This window comes from Thunnus thynnus, chromosome 3 (genome assembly GCF_963924715.1).
Source record: "Thunnus thynnus chromosome 3, fThuThy2.1, whole genome shotgun sequence".
NCBI classification, from domain to species: Eukaryota; Metazoa; Chordata; class Actinopteri; order Scombriformes; family Scombridae; genus Thunnus; species Thunnus thynnus.
The window spans coordinates 18,732,871-18,746,572 of NC_089519.1; the positions used below are offsets into that span (position 1 = coordinate 18,732,871).

General features: G+C 38.9%; 1 long non-coding RNA gene across 1 annotated transcript; it reads left to right on the top strand.

Moving 5' to 3' along the window:
* The first annotated feature begins 708 nt into the window (after window positions 1-708).
* LOC137179683 (uncharacterized) lies at window positions 709-2,448 on the top strand. Its single transcript, XR_010927858.1, has 3 exons — window positions 709-865; window positions 996-1,088; window positions 1,379-2,448. It is a non-coding gene; the product is annotated as an uncharacterized lncRNA (long non-coding RNA).
* Window positions 2,449-13,702: the final 11,254 nt, after the last annotated feature.

Sequence of the window (13,702 nt, forward strand, 5' to 3'; positions counted from 1 at the left end):
GAAACATCTGGGTACTCACAGTGTATTTTTACATACTTCTCAGTGTGAACGCACTTACTTTCTCAAAATGTTAAGTGTAAGTACAGAAGTATGTGATTTGAGACACAGTACAAGTCTAGGGCTGGGGGTGGGGGGAAGGGGGGTTATTTTCTTAGAAGTTAAGTTAGCTTGGAGATGCAAGGACACGTTACTCGCAAAACACGACTGTCAAACGTAGAATAAAGTTGTAAAATCCCAAAACGTCAGTGAAATTAGGTGCTTTTGTTGTTGTCGCTAACGTAGGCTTTTTTTTAGGTGAAACCATGAGGGTGCATGCCTGGTGGGTCATGTTCACTTAAGCAATATTACTCGAGTGGGTGTTCTTTAGCGCCATTTGAGCACGACAGTGATGCGGTCGGGACCGAGGCGCTTGCGCCCAGGTCCGCAAGCATCACGGTCTCAACTCTGTCTATCTGACTTTGTAACGTTACACACAGGCAGGGAGAGAGCCCTCTCGGCTAAGACAGTTTCCAGCATATTCACAAAAAAATGTAGATTTAGTTGTTCATATGTGACTTTGGCAGCTGACAGGAACACCTACATGAGGTTGATGTAGTTTGTGATTAATTCGTATGGCGCGTAATACATAACCTTTCAAAAAAATAATAATCCAGGTGTGTGTGTGTGTGTTTAGATTGAAACTGAAATTAAATCCATTAGTACTTTTTTTTCTTAGGTCTTTGCAGAGTTTAGCAGAATTGCCACCAAACATCTTGAAAGCAGTTTCTTTGAGTCTCTTGACAAGCACACTCCACGGATCATTGAACTCCTGCAGTCAAAAAAGGGAGCTGCTGGACTGAAGATTCAAGAGTTAATGGCCAACTTGGTAAGAAATTAATTTAATAATTTAAGTTTTAAGTTCTTACTCTCATCTACATACACTTACAGACCAACATTTTCATTCTTTGTCTGACTTTTTTTATTCTAATTGATGTTTTCTGTCTCTGTCTTATAAGTCATCGGATGTAACTGCAAGACGCTCCGTGGTCCTCAAAGGCCTTCCCATCGTCTTTGGTGATGACCCAAACAAGTTCTATAAGACATGTTTTGTAAGTACTTGCACAAAATGCAGTATATTCACTTGTAATACCGACATCAAAGATATATGTCCCTCACATTTCTGCCTGTATTCATTAATGTAGGCCTTCCTTTACTGTCTTATCTTTCACTTCATTTCAAATTTAGAGGGTGTTATTGTAGCTATTGATTGTTATTCTATTGTTCATTTTTTGTCTCTCCATCGCAGATCTTAGTGTATAGTTTATAATGATCATAGTGTCTAACTATCCAAATACTTCCTGACTACACATTGTTTTGCTGATTGTTTGTTTCTTTGCAGGAGACAACGAAAGATGAGGCCATAGATAATGTCACAGTCGGTGTATTGACCATCCTAAGTGAAGACGATCCTGAGCAGCCCGTGTCCACAGCCATCGTCCTTGAGGGAGGTATTGTGATGGACAAAATTCGGGACTTGCCACAGGCATTTTGCCTCATATTTGGCCTCACATATGCCTTGAACCTCGATTACCCAAAATGTGTTGGAAACACATTCAAATTCATTCAAAGTGTAATGCTTGGTTTGGGAAACAAAGCCCTCCCCCCAAAACTGTTAACAGTTAAAAACATGTTGTTTGACGAATGAGGAGTCAGATGTGAGGTAGCACTCAAGAACTGCTTATGACAGAGACATGAGAAGAGATGCCTTAACTAAACAGTATTTTGAACATTTTAAGAGCTGCCTAGATGCAGTTTATTTGTTGAGTTGATTTTCAAATCTGTTCAGTGCTTTTATGCTGGTGGTATATATAGTGCCCTCTTGTGAATTCAGGTGTTAAAATGTTGTGTAAAAAGAAATATATGTTGGATAATGTGGCATACCGTTAATGTTCTTATGACAGAGAAGAGGCGTTTGATGCTTTTATAAACAGCATTTTGAACTGTTTAAGAGTCAAGTGAAAATATAATCATCATTTCATTGTTCAATTGATACTCAGACCTGTTGAGTGCTTTTACAATAATGCCTTCTTGTGAATTCTGATGTTAAAATGTTGATTAAAAAGAAATGTGATATGTTGGATGATCTAGCCAGCAAATACCTGTAATCCAGCATAAATTGTGCGTGTTAAGATTCACAGTAAGTCTGCATACTGTTAATGTTTTTATGACAGGAAGAGAGGTTTGCTTTTAGCATTTTGAAATGTTCAAGAGTGACGTGAAAACATTTTCATTTCATTTCAATTTTTTTTACAATAGTGCCTTGTGAATTCAGGTATTAACGTGTTAAAGAAATGTGATATGTTGGATATTTGGATACTGTGACCAGCACATAATCCATCAAAAATTGTGAGCACAAAATCTGCATACTGTTAATTCTGTACACGTTTTAAATAAATTGAATGCAGATGACATTCTTTTTCGCAGTATTTTTTTCTTTCAAATTAAGAAAAAAATTTGAAAGAAATTTGTTCAAAGTTATTTTAAGTACTGAAGACTCAGAATTGACGAGTTAATTTCAATACAATAAAGTTACAATAAATTACTTATTTTAAGTCCAATGCAGTCATAACCAGCAAGTTAATTCAAGAGCTGTGAACTCAAAATAATCATGTTTAGTTTAGTTTAGTAAACTTATTATAAACAAGTTCTCACAAGTACTGCACACTTATATTTAGTAAGTTACATATACTTAACTTAATCAAGTTTACTTAACTCAGTTAGTTTAAGGCAATGAGTTTGCATATTTTTTTTGAGTAACGCCAACTAATTACATTTTACAGTGTACCTCACTGCACTGGACAGCATACACTAGATTGCTTTTCCTGTGTTTGGGTGTGCAGTCTTTTTGGTGGACAAGTTTCTATCTCAGTGTGTTGTTTGGTTTGAAAAACACAGGGATGCAGTGTCAGTGTTGGACATGTATGGAATGACAATGTTGTTGGGTTTATTCTTCATTTCTTCACCACCCGCAGTGTTGGCAGTTCTTCCTGGATCTTGTGTCTGCTGTTCACAAAGGTCCAGTTAGGGTATCCACAAGCTTTAAATGCATCCTTCAGGTGTTTGTGCTCCTTCTCTTTGGGCATGGGCACTTGTTGGTACATTATCAGCTCGGTGGTGCAGGGTTGTGATAACTCCTAGCTTATGCTTCAGTGGGTGGTGAGAGTCAAAGACTAAGTATTGGTTTGTGTGTAGGGGTTTCCTGTATACTCCAATGTAGAGGCTCCTGTCCTCTTCAGTGTGTACAGCACAGAAAAAAAGCCAAGCTGTTGCTCCTGACATCCTCTTGTGTGAACTTGATGTTGACTTAATGTGTTCTGTGAAGGTTTGCACTTCCTGGGTTTTAATTTTCCACATATCTAAACCAGTGGCACGGTGCTGTTCCTCTGAAGGAGTTCAGCTTTCTACTTCTTTCATGTAGCCACAATGGGAGATACTGGTGAGTCCATGGCACAGCCATGCTTTTGTCTGTAAAACCCTCAATTATACTGGAAACATACACACATACTGAAACATATGATGTTTTTGTATACAGTAAATGGTTGGTTTTTCAGCACATGACTGCTTATAATGCCATACAGTCCCTTCTACTCTTTAAGTTGTGTTTTTTTCTGCAGCAGAGGCTAATGATGTACTGGAGGAGGTTGAAGGGCCCTTCCCTTCTATTAGACAAATAAATCTGTGACTCTGAAATTGCACCATGGGATAAAGAACAAGGGTTTATTCAAAAAAAACAAATACAGTGCCCCTAAGGAGAAAGACGTTCAGATAAGGATGGTGGGGTTTAATTAAGAAGTACCAGACTAAGCAGTATAATAATACATGGATGAGGACAAAGGTTTTAGTAGAAAAAAATATATTCAGCAATAACAATTAGCTGTATTTATTAATCTCCTGGTAAAGATCAGTTTGGCAAATAATTACCATATTTCTGTTTCACTGGCAGTATTAAATTTAGCAGTAAAACATCATTATCCTCCCCAACCTCCTGTAATAGATAGAGTCAAGTTGAAACACCCAAAAATTAAAACCCACCCTGTTCCAGCAATTTGTTATTGTAACAGTTTGGTATTGTCCTCTCACACTGATCTAGTTAAGATGAGAAATGGCAGGATATTGTTCTTTTCTCCAGGTGGAACAATACCCACTTCTTTGATTTTTATCACGTGAAAGAACATCAAGTACAGTGACAAGAGTAAATTATATTCAGGTCCAAAACAATCCTCCAACTCCAAATGACATAACACCAGATCTCTTGAAGCACCTGCTCCAATTTATGGTGAAAGAGCCCAAAGTTGAACTGAAAGGACCTGCAAAACTCAACCAAAACCTGTGGGCTACAAAGAAAAACAAACATAAATAAGAAATGTATATACTAGTTTTATGGAGATTATTTATTTAGTCACAATAAATGTGTAAACAAAAGTTCTTCTTTGAACTCTCAAATGTTAAAATTTTCACCTAATGTTAATTTTAGAAACCTGAAAGCTCACAATATGAAGAAAAACCTTGTTGGCTGAAAACCTATTGGCTAGCTATTTTCATCCTAGAAAGACACCCATCACTTGCGTGTCACATGTGTCACAGAAGATGATTCAATAGGTAACAATACAGCACTATATCTATATCTTTTATGTAAAATACACTGCATATGCTACAATGTGTTTACAATGTTTTAATAACTGAAATATATGCCTTCTTTTAGAATTACCCACCCAATCAATTCAACTCAGGAAACTTCCAGCAATACTGCTATATGTGCTGACTTAGTTTTAAAACTTTACCAAGAAATACTACTAAGGTGGTATGTGTGAGTGTTTAAGTATCAATCTATATGTTATCTGTGACAATTTTTTTCTCACTTTTGACCGAGATGAGTTGCTGACACACTCAGTCTCACCATTTTAGCTCAAAACTCTGTCTGGCTGAGGCACAAGCTCTAAGTGGGAACATGATCTATAATTTATCTCTACTTATGAGCAGACGGTCTGTCAGAGTGTGTTGTCTGTTTGTGCATCTGTGTTTGTGAGTGTGTTCAGAATCTTTGCATGTTTCTTCATGAACAAAGTCCAAAAATGACATTTTAAATAATCAGTTACACTGTGTCCTCTGAAAAAAATCTTTAGCATTATTTTTTGACATTACTTTCCCGCTCTGTTGCCAGCGGTTTTAAGGTGGTCATGGCAACGTTGTTACCATGGCTTTTTTGAGATATCACAGAGACAGAGGAAGATAGACCTGAAGTGGAGAGTGTTGTTGTATGGTGTGTTCCTCTGCAACAGTATTTAGTCGACCTGAGAAGGGTGATGTGTTAGTGCTCAGTCTGGAAAGGATTGTTCCTGGTGTTGTCTTTCATACAGTAAGACAAAAAGCACCAGTGTGTTAAGCTCCTGCAAAGACACAGGAATTAACAACACACAGGTGCAAACACTTAAGCTCCGAATCTTCCTGAGACGAGAGCCCGATTACCCAAAGCTCTCTAGAGTACATCATTGTCCAAGTAGTGACTGAGCACTCCTGACACCAACTTGCCTTCTAACCTTTTAATTTCTTCAGGCAATGAAAAACGGACACAAGAGAGGGCTGTTTTTTGGGGGGGTTTTTCTGTGTATGTGTACATGCATATTTATATCTGTATCTGAGTGTGCGTCTTAGTATGCAGATTTGTATATTTACTTGAGTTTGTACACGTGCCTGCTTACATGTCTGTGTGCTGTATGCGGAAGACACAGAGGAAGAGAGAGAGTGAGAAAGATAGGGAAAGACCAAAATTTCTTTGATGTAGAAATAGTGGGACAGAAGCTGTATTGATTATCAATAGTAGGCTAACATGTCCAGAGGGCCTCAAAGAACATAGAGTCTCAGTGAAGTTTCCCTCCACGCACTGATAAACAAGCCCACGCAATTTGAAGGTCTCCAATGAAAAAAATATAAACACTTTAATTATTCATTTAATCGTGTATTTATAATATTGAAGCATGAATAAAACAGAGTAACATGATAATTCAGATGCAATAAGCAACAAATGAGCTTTTTTGCTCTATTTTTACAGCTCTAACTCACTTTTTTTTTCAATCCTCCTTGTTATCCACATTGTTCAGTCACCCCCTTTCTCTGTCTCCACCCTGGCCACAGCCCACACAGACACACACATACACACACAAGTAGAAACTCATGATGCATTATCACTCCTCCATATGCACAAAAATACACACATGTGTGTGCAAACAATAGCATGTACTTGCTCAACAACAACTATAAAACCCAGCCTCACACATACGTATGCACACACACACACACACGCACATAGACGCAGTGCTATAGGGCTATTCATCTGTCTGGAGCAGCGGCTTATGAAAGGTCAGCCTTTGAGTTATGACAGAATCTCCTGGCCACAACAACCTAAGCGTGGGTGGCCTGTGTGTGTGTGTACAAGTGTTTGTGTGTGTTTAGTAATGTCCGTATGTGTGTGTTTATGTATGTGTGATAACAGGGGCAGACCTGTAATGAATGTGCGGTGCTGTCGCAGGGCTGGAAAGGTGGTAAAGGGAGAAAATGAGCACCACACTTGAGAAGTGGGTCTACAGAGGCAGTTTACCTCAGAGCGCCTGATAGAAAAGGACAGCTTTAAGGAAAGACAAATAGAGTAGGGGGCTGGAGAATTGAATATGAGACACAGAGAGACAGCTTATGAGGGACAAAGCTGTGGCAGAGATGGAAGAGGAGAGATGGACAGAGGTCAGCAGAGTGAGACAATGCCAGACAAGTGCCAGGAGAGAGGATAGATTGGCACACCCGACAGGGGTCTGGGGCTAAATAAAAAATTGTGAATTATCTAGTGTGTGTCAATACATGTATGTTAATCTGTGTGTGTATGCAAATCCATGCATGTAAGTGTATGCGTGTGTGTGTGTGTGTGTGTGTGTGTGTGTGTGTGGATGTGTGGATGTGTGTGTGCGTATGTCTTGGCAGCAGCGTAGGGGCAGATGCTGCCTGCGCTCCAGGCCTACTGCTTTATGGCCTTCTGCGGAAATGTTGCTGTGCCAACCTTAGCTCTCATCCGCAGCCAATCATACGCCTAGACCCACGATGGAGCAGAGTTAATGCATATACACAGACGCACATGTATATATACACCAGAAGGAACACACACACTGACACACACACAGGTGCGCGAGCATGGAAATTCCATAATGAGAGACAAGGGTAATAAATGGAAAGTGTGTGTGTCAGTGGTGATTTTGTTCATTAAGGTGCAGGGAACAGTGTGTGCCTGTAATCAGCAGGAAGCTTTGGGAACACACACACACACACTGTCACGCACACACACACACACACACCAGCTAGAAAGGCTGCCTAAAGAGACATTTAAGGATGCTTTATGACAAGCAATATAAAGCCGTTCCAACCTCTGGACTTCTCTGAGTTGTTGCAACATTTAATGGGAAGAAACTTTGCATATGAAATTGACCAGCACTACATCTCTCTATAGCCACACTCCCACACTATTCTAAAACTCCCATCCCCTCTTGTTTGCTGAAGAGGTTGAACCTGATCTTACCAGGCTTCATGTCTTCTAAACATATCACTTCTGTTCAATATGAGGCTGTCACTTGCTTACTTCCGCTGCCTCGCTGTCCTTACAGAACTCCATCAAGAATTGGGAATGGGGAGTGCTGTCACACAATGGTCCATAACAGAAGACTGACATCAACTCGGAGACTTTCTCATCGTATGTGTCAAAAATCCCCACTATTTATCCTTGTATCCACTGTATCCATCTTCGCAGTCCAACTTTATAAAGGGCCTTAAGAAAGAAAAATGTTTTTTTTGCATTTTATAAGCATACATATAACAAATATAAAATGTCTTTTATAAAAAACTACCCTTCTGCCTTATGTTTCATCACATTTTGTTTTCACATACATTATTTCTTCAGTAAAATCCAAGATTTGAAAAAAAAAAAACATCAAGGAAGTATTTTAAGAAGGAATGATCGAAAGGTGAAAATAGCCAGATTGAAGCTGAAAGACTGAAAGTAATGCAAGAGAAAAAAAGAGGGGTGAAATAGCTCAGAGGGAGGGATAGAGAGGGCATCGAGGGAGAGAGGCAGGAAGAGATGCCACGGAAGAAAAAAAAAACAGAGAAACGGTGAGAAAGAAAAGATAAGAAGAGAGAGCAACAGAGGGATGCAGATGAAAAACTCGGAAGAAAAGAAGAAGAGAGTGAAACAGAAGGAGAGGTTGAAGGTTGAGAGGTAGACAGACAGATCACAACCAAGCTGAGACTAGCCGACAGCTGTGAGAGCAGAATTTGATACTGCGGCACAGACACACAAACACGGACGTGCACACACACACATACTGTATGCAGACGCAGACACACGTAGGTGTGTGTGCGCGTATGCACAAGCACAAACACAGGCTAACGGGGGCACATACACATGCTCACACTATCCAAAAGAGCCACATTACACATGAAATATTAATGGTGCAAAGCAATCAGCAAAAATGGAGATGAGGGAGACAGAGAGGAGAAGAAGAGAGGGGGAGACAGAAAGGGGGAAAGTAAGACAGAGAGTCGGATGAAAGCAATATGTCTTTATCACCAGTCATGGAGTGACATGTAGACTATCAGCAAAATTATATGCATTTTGAATCATCACTTTTACCGGGAGCATGATCAACCTGCAGAAACAACCTATTTTATTCCTCGTTGGTGTTGTATTTGTTTCATCAAGCAACAAAGCAAGGTCATCCAGAGGGCTAAAAAGTCCTAAAGCAGATCCACTCTGGCAAGAATATATAAAAAATGTATGTGTGTGTGTGTGTGTCCGTGTGTGTGGGTTTGTGTGTGTGTGTGTGTGTGTATCTGTACTTAATGCTGTTTTAGAAATGCAAAGCTTAATTCAGCTTCTCAAGCATGGGTGGCTGTGCTTGTGTGAGTCTCAATAAATGATTAATGAATAATTTTCACAGGTGAGAGAGTGTGCGCAAGCAAAAGCTGAAAACAAAATTGGGTGAAAACATATTGTCTTCACTTGCTAAATGCTAATATTTTTTTAAAAAAAACATTGCATAAGTTGGATATGTGTGTTTTTCTGTCTGTGCTGGTGTGTGAGTGCGTTTGAGTGTTAATTCCTGATGATAAAGCACAACAGTCAGGTGTGTTTGTTCTCTTAAGCACCTTTCTGCCCCTTAAAAGCTTCAGGTAATAACACCATCCATCACCAGCTTGTGTAGACATGTGTGCATGTGTGTGTGTGTGTGTGTGTGTGTGTGTGTGCGCGCACGTTCGACAGAAAGGTCAAAAACAGGGGGAGTTCGTGGAGACACAGGAGGTATCGCTTCACCACAGGAGTTTAATCAGAAGGAAAAAATTTGCCAGCGTGTACACACACATACACTGACACTGAGACACACATATAAACAGACACAAACGCCCAGGACATGAACATCAGCCGAGTACATGCATTAGTGCACAGCAGTAGCTCCTTACTAATGAAGAGGGGAAACATTGTGGAACGGCGTGTCTAGGCAGGTGTGAGGAGAAATAAACAAATAATGAGATCAACACTGCCAAGATTACAGCACATTCATTACAGCACTTAATCTGTTCCCTTCAACCATTGTCTCTTTTCTTTTTGTCTTTATCACACAAGATCACCTCCTTCTCGCATGTGACTTTCCTTTGCATCTTGCATCTTTTAATTTCACTGTAAAGCTGTGGTTTGTTATTGTGTCACTGACTACAGCATTACATGTTATGCAGCTCTCTTTCCTTCACGGCAAACTCGACCTGGAAGCGCAACTGATGTTCAAGTGCAAAGGAGTCAGTCAGGCTGACTTATAAAACTTGACACCAAAGCCTAAACTCTCAACAGCCGCATAGAATATCATTCGGCTGGTTGACAAGACGTGGAGTTACTTTTTTCACAAGTATTTGGCAAATGGAAGTCAAATCAAAAGTGTATTCAACCGTCTCGAGGCCAAATGTATCAACTGTTGGCATGAAAGTGAGCACTCATTTCCATCATAATCTACATTGTTAGACGTTGCTGCTGCTCAGTTTCTTTTTCTCAAAACATTGTCCAGGATTGATGCTGCGTGACATCTACACTTATCTTCTGCTTCATGCATGATTGTATCCATGACATATAGTTTGATCTAATGTCAGAATTTCAGAGTTAAACTGCAAGGTGGTCTTATGACTTAGATATTTGCAGATGTCAGTATATGATATTTGCAGCCAAGTGTACACAGTTTCCTCTAACCTCAAAGGATTGCAGCTACTGTATATTAAACTATGATTTCTGCTGCAAAGGATATCTGCTACAGTCTAAATCTATGATAGAATATTTTTCTATGTTATTGAAAAAGACTATTTTGTTCTGCTTATATTACTTTAGTGGTCATCCTGAATATTTTTGACTCAACAACATTCTTGTGAGATTTTAAACAATGTAAATCAAGTACTGACATCTGCAGAGGGAAAAACCTGTTATGACAAATAAATGTGAAGTGTGGAAAGTAAAAAATTTGTTCTGGTCCTGCCTTTTATTTGCCGACAGTCTGTAACTTTTTGACAGCTAGTGCTGTAGCAGTAAATTTCCAGTGGGGTAAGCCTATGCTGTCTGTGCCAGCATGCTTGTTATTCTGATGATGGAAGGAAAGAAGGAAAGAAGGAAAAGCTTCCTGATCTTCATTAAGAATGACTCAGCTGCTTTTTCAGGCTGTCAGCATTTCCAAAGCTGATGACGTTCTAGGGGCGCTGCTGGGAGAGAGCTATTCAACACAGGAATTGAGAGTTTAAGACTAAGGCTGCCACTGCTTGAATTAAACTATAATTGGCAAGTGTATTGTACATAGTGTCAATGTGTGTGTGTGTGTGTGTGTGTGTGTGTTAGGAGAGACAGCAGGGTCAGAGACTAAGAACTTGTCACAAGCTCTTTATATTAATATTCTTACACTGATTAAAGAGAGGGTAAGAGTTGGAACATAATTAAACTCTCACCACTTATAAAAGAATCTAAGTATATATTAGGGTTTCATTATTTCCAATTTATTTGTGTTTTTATTATTAAAACACATAAAGTTTGATTAAAAAAAGGATTAAAAATTAAATCCGGATGCCAGCTGGATCGTAAACATTTGTAAACCCTGTATGTTAATAGGGTTTTTGTGTTTGTTTGTTTTTTACTTCATAGAGAGACTTGAGGTGCATAATCAGCAGGTGTTTTCTACCCATTTTTCTCTTCATTTATCCCAAGCATTTTCTCAGCTGTGATCACTGCAGGAGGAACCTTGTTTACCATAAACTGCTGTAATCAGTGACTTGCAGCAGGAAATAGAACCAGTTTTGGATGTGAAGGACAAAAAATCTGGATGGAAATCAGTTGGAATCGTGGGTATTTCTTCAGGAAAATCAAAAACAAAACATAAGCCTCACGTATATTGTAAGATCAAATTCTACATTCAGATTTTTCCAGTCTTTTGACTGATGGTTACTTGTGTTCACTAATTTCTTCAGTTTCTTTGACTGAGCAATTGTTTAAAACTATAGAAAAGTTTTAACTGAGATGTTTTGGAATTGCAGGTATATCGGAAAAAAACTGGCATAGACTGGAATTTTATAATAATGACAGTTTTGCCCAGGATTATAGATGCCTTCTTTTTTTGTTTGCTTTCTGTAGCAAAACTAGCTGAGATGCAGTGTGTTAACAAAGCAAATGGGCACAGTGGTGGATCTCGAGGGATTTTTTTATTTATTTATTTAAAAGACATAAGAGCTACTGTATATACTGTACATGTAAGCTTGAGTGTAAAAAGTATGATAGATATGCGTAGCCTTTCTTAATGTCTTGTCGAGAAAGGATGAAAAAAAGAATAGGAGACGTCTTTATAGATAGCATAAGAGGGGGTTAGGAGAGAAGCCTAGGAGAGGGATTCAGAGAGATGAAGGATCACTAGGAAATAACGCAGTGACTGACTTGGGCTGTGTGTGGGAGCGCGCATGTGTGTGTGTGTGTGTATCTAAGACTTTGGGTGCACCCACACACACACACGCATTGTGTATACTCACTGCTCTGTCAAGACCTATCCGTGCTTATACCTTTCTTCCAGACCTGACAGGTGGGAAGTAAAAAGCAGTAATAGAAGAGAGAGAGTGTGTGTGTGTGTGTGTGTGTGTGTGTGTGTGTGTGTGTGTGTGTGTGTGTGTGTGTGTGTGTGCACGCGCGTGCATGTGTGGATGCTTGCATGTGTGAAAAGAGATAGTAAAAGGAAACAGGAATAGCATGTGCAATTATGTATGTTGTGGATCCATATTTGAGACCAAGTTTGTTCTGTTTGAGATGACTGGATTTTCCACTTCCTGCATCGTGATGTGTGCGTGTGTGCATGTGGAGGTGAGAATGGCTGAGAGAGAGAGAGAGAGAGAGAGAGCAAAGTAAAGCCAACTCACTCTCAGTTTAAGCTCACTACTGAGATTTGTCCTCTGCGACCAACAGTCTCTATCCCAGCACCATTAAGCAGCATCAGAATCCCAATACACATATGTTGCAATGAATCAGAATCAATATATATTGCAGTGAATTAATCAAAACAGCTGATGGGATTTCTGGCATGTTTCTCAAAACATATAAGTAAAATATCCCTACTGTGGATAAAAGAGTCAACTTGAAAACTTATGAAACTGCACTGAGAAGCCAGTACTGATATGGCCCAACGTGAAGGTCTAACATTCAATTTCAAAGAATTAAAAACAAAATTTAAAAATGATGCCTCAGTTATCACACAGGCAAAAATAGTTCAGTACTTTGGAAGCAAATAAAGAATATGATAAAGTCACAGAGACAATTAATGTTTTTTGTTAAATCTATTGAAGAACTTGTTAATAATAATTTCCAACAATCTAATTCTAATATAATTAGTTTTCATGAATCATGAAATCATGATCATGAAAACTTTCCTTTGTTCATATTACGACAAACTAATCAAGCAGATGATTAGAAGACGAGTTTACTACCAGCAACAGAGCTACTCCTTATTCACCTGTATTTTCTAGGAAATACAGAAATACTGTATAGTGGTTGATTCTCTAATTAATTTTAATTTCCCCTTTCCATTACCACTGGGAGTTGGATGGAAGCAGGCAAGATTTAAATAAACTCTTAAATCAGGATTAGTTGATCAGGCATGTTCAGAGGTAATTATTATCCTACCTGGGGTTTTTAAATTTAAAATTTTAAATCTCATTTCTGTTCTATGTTTCATAAAGAGCTAACTGTTTTTACAGAACATAAATCCTCCATTGATGAAGGTTATATGGTTAATGTAATGGAAAAAAACACACCTCGTATTCTCTACACCATTTTAGACTTTGCACTTTGGGAAAACTCATATTGTATGACCTCGAACATGTAACCATTTGGTCTATGCTCATCTTTGGTTTTGTTCACTGTCTGGATCCAAATAGGGAGTAGTTTCATCTATGCTACACATGCTACAGTTATTTTCAAAACAGTCTGACAGCTTTGATGATATCCGGCACTGGACCCCACACATATCCTGATACTGTTTCCCACACTCCTCTTCTATAAAAAGTATGTACACTTTGTAACTGACATCAGACTGCAATTACACTCTGTTGTGACTGTATGCTGATC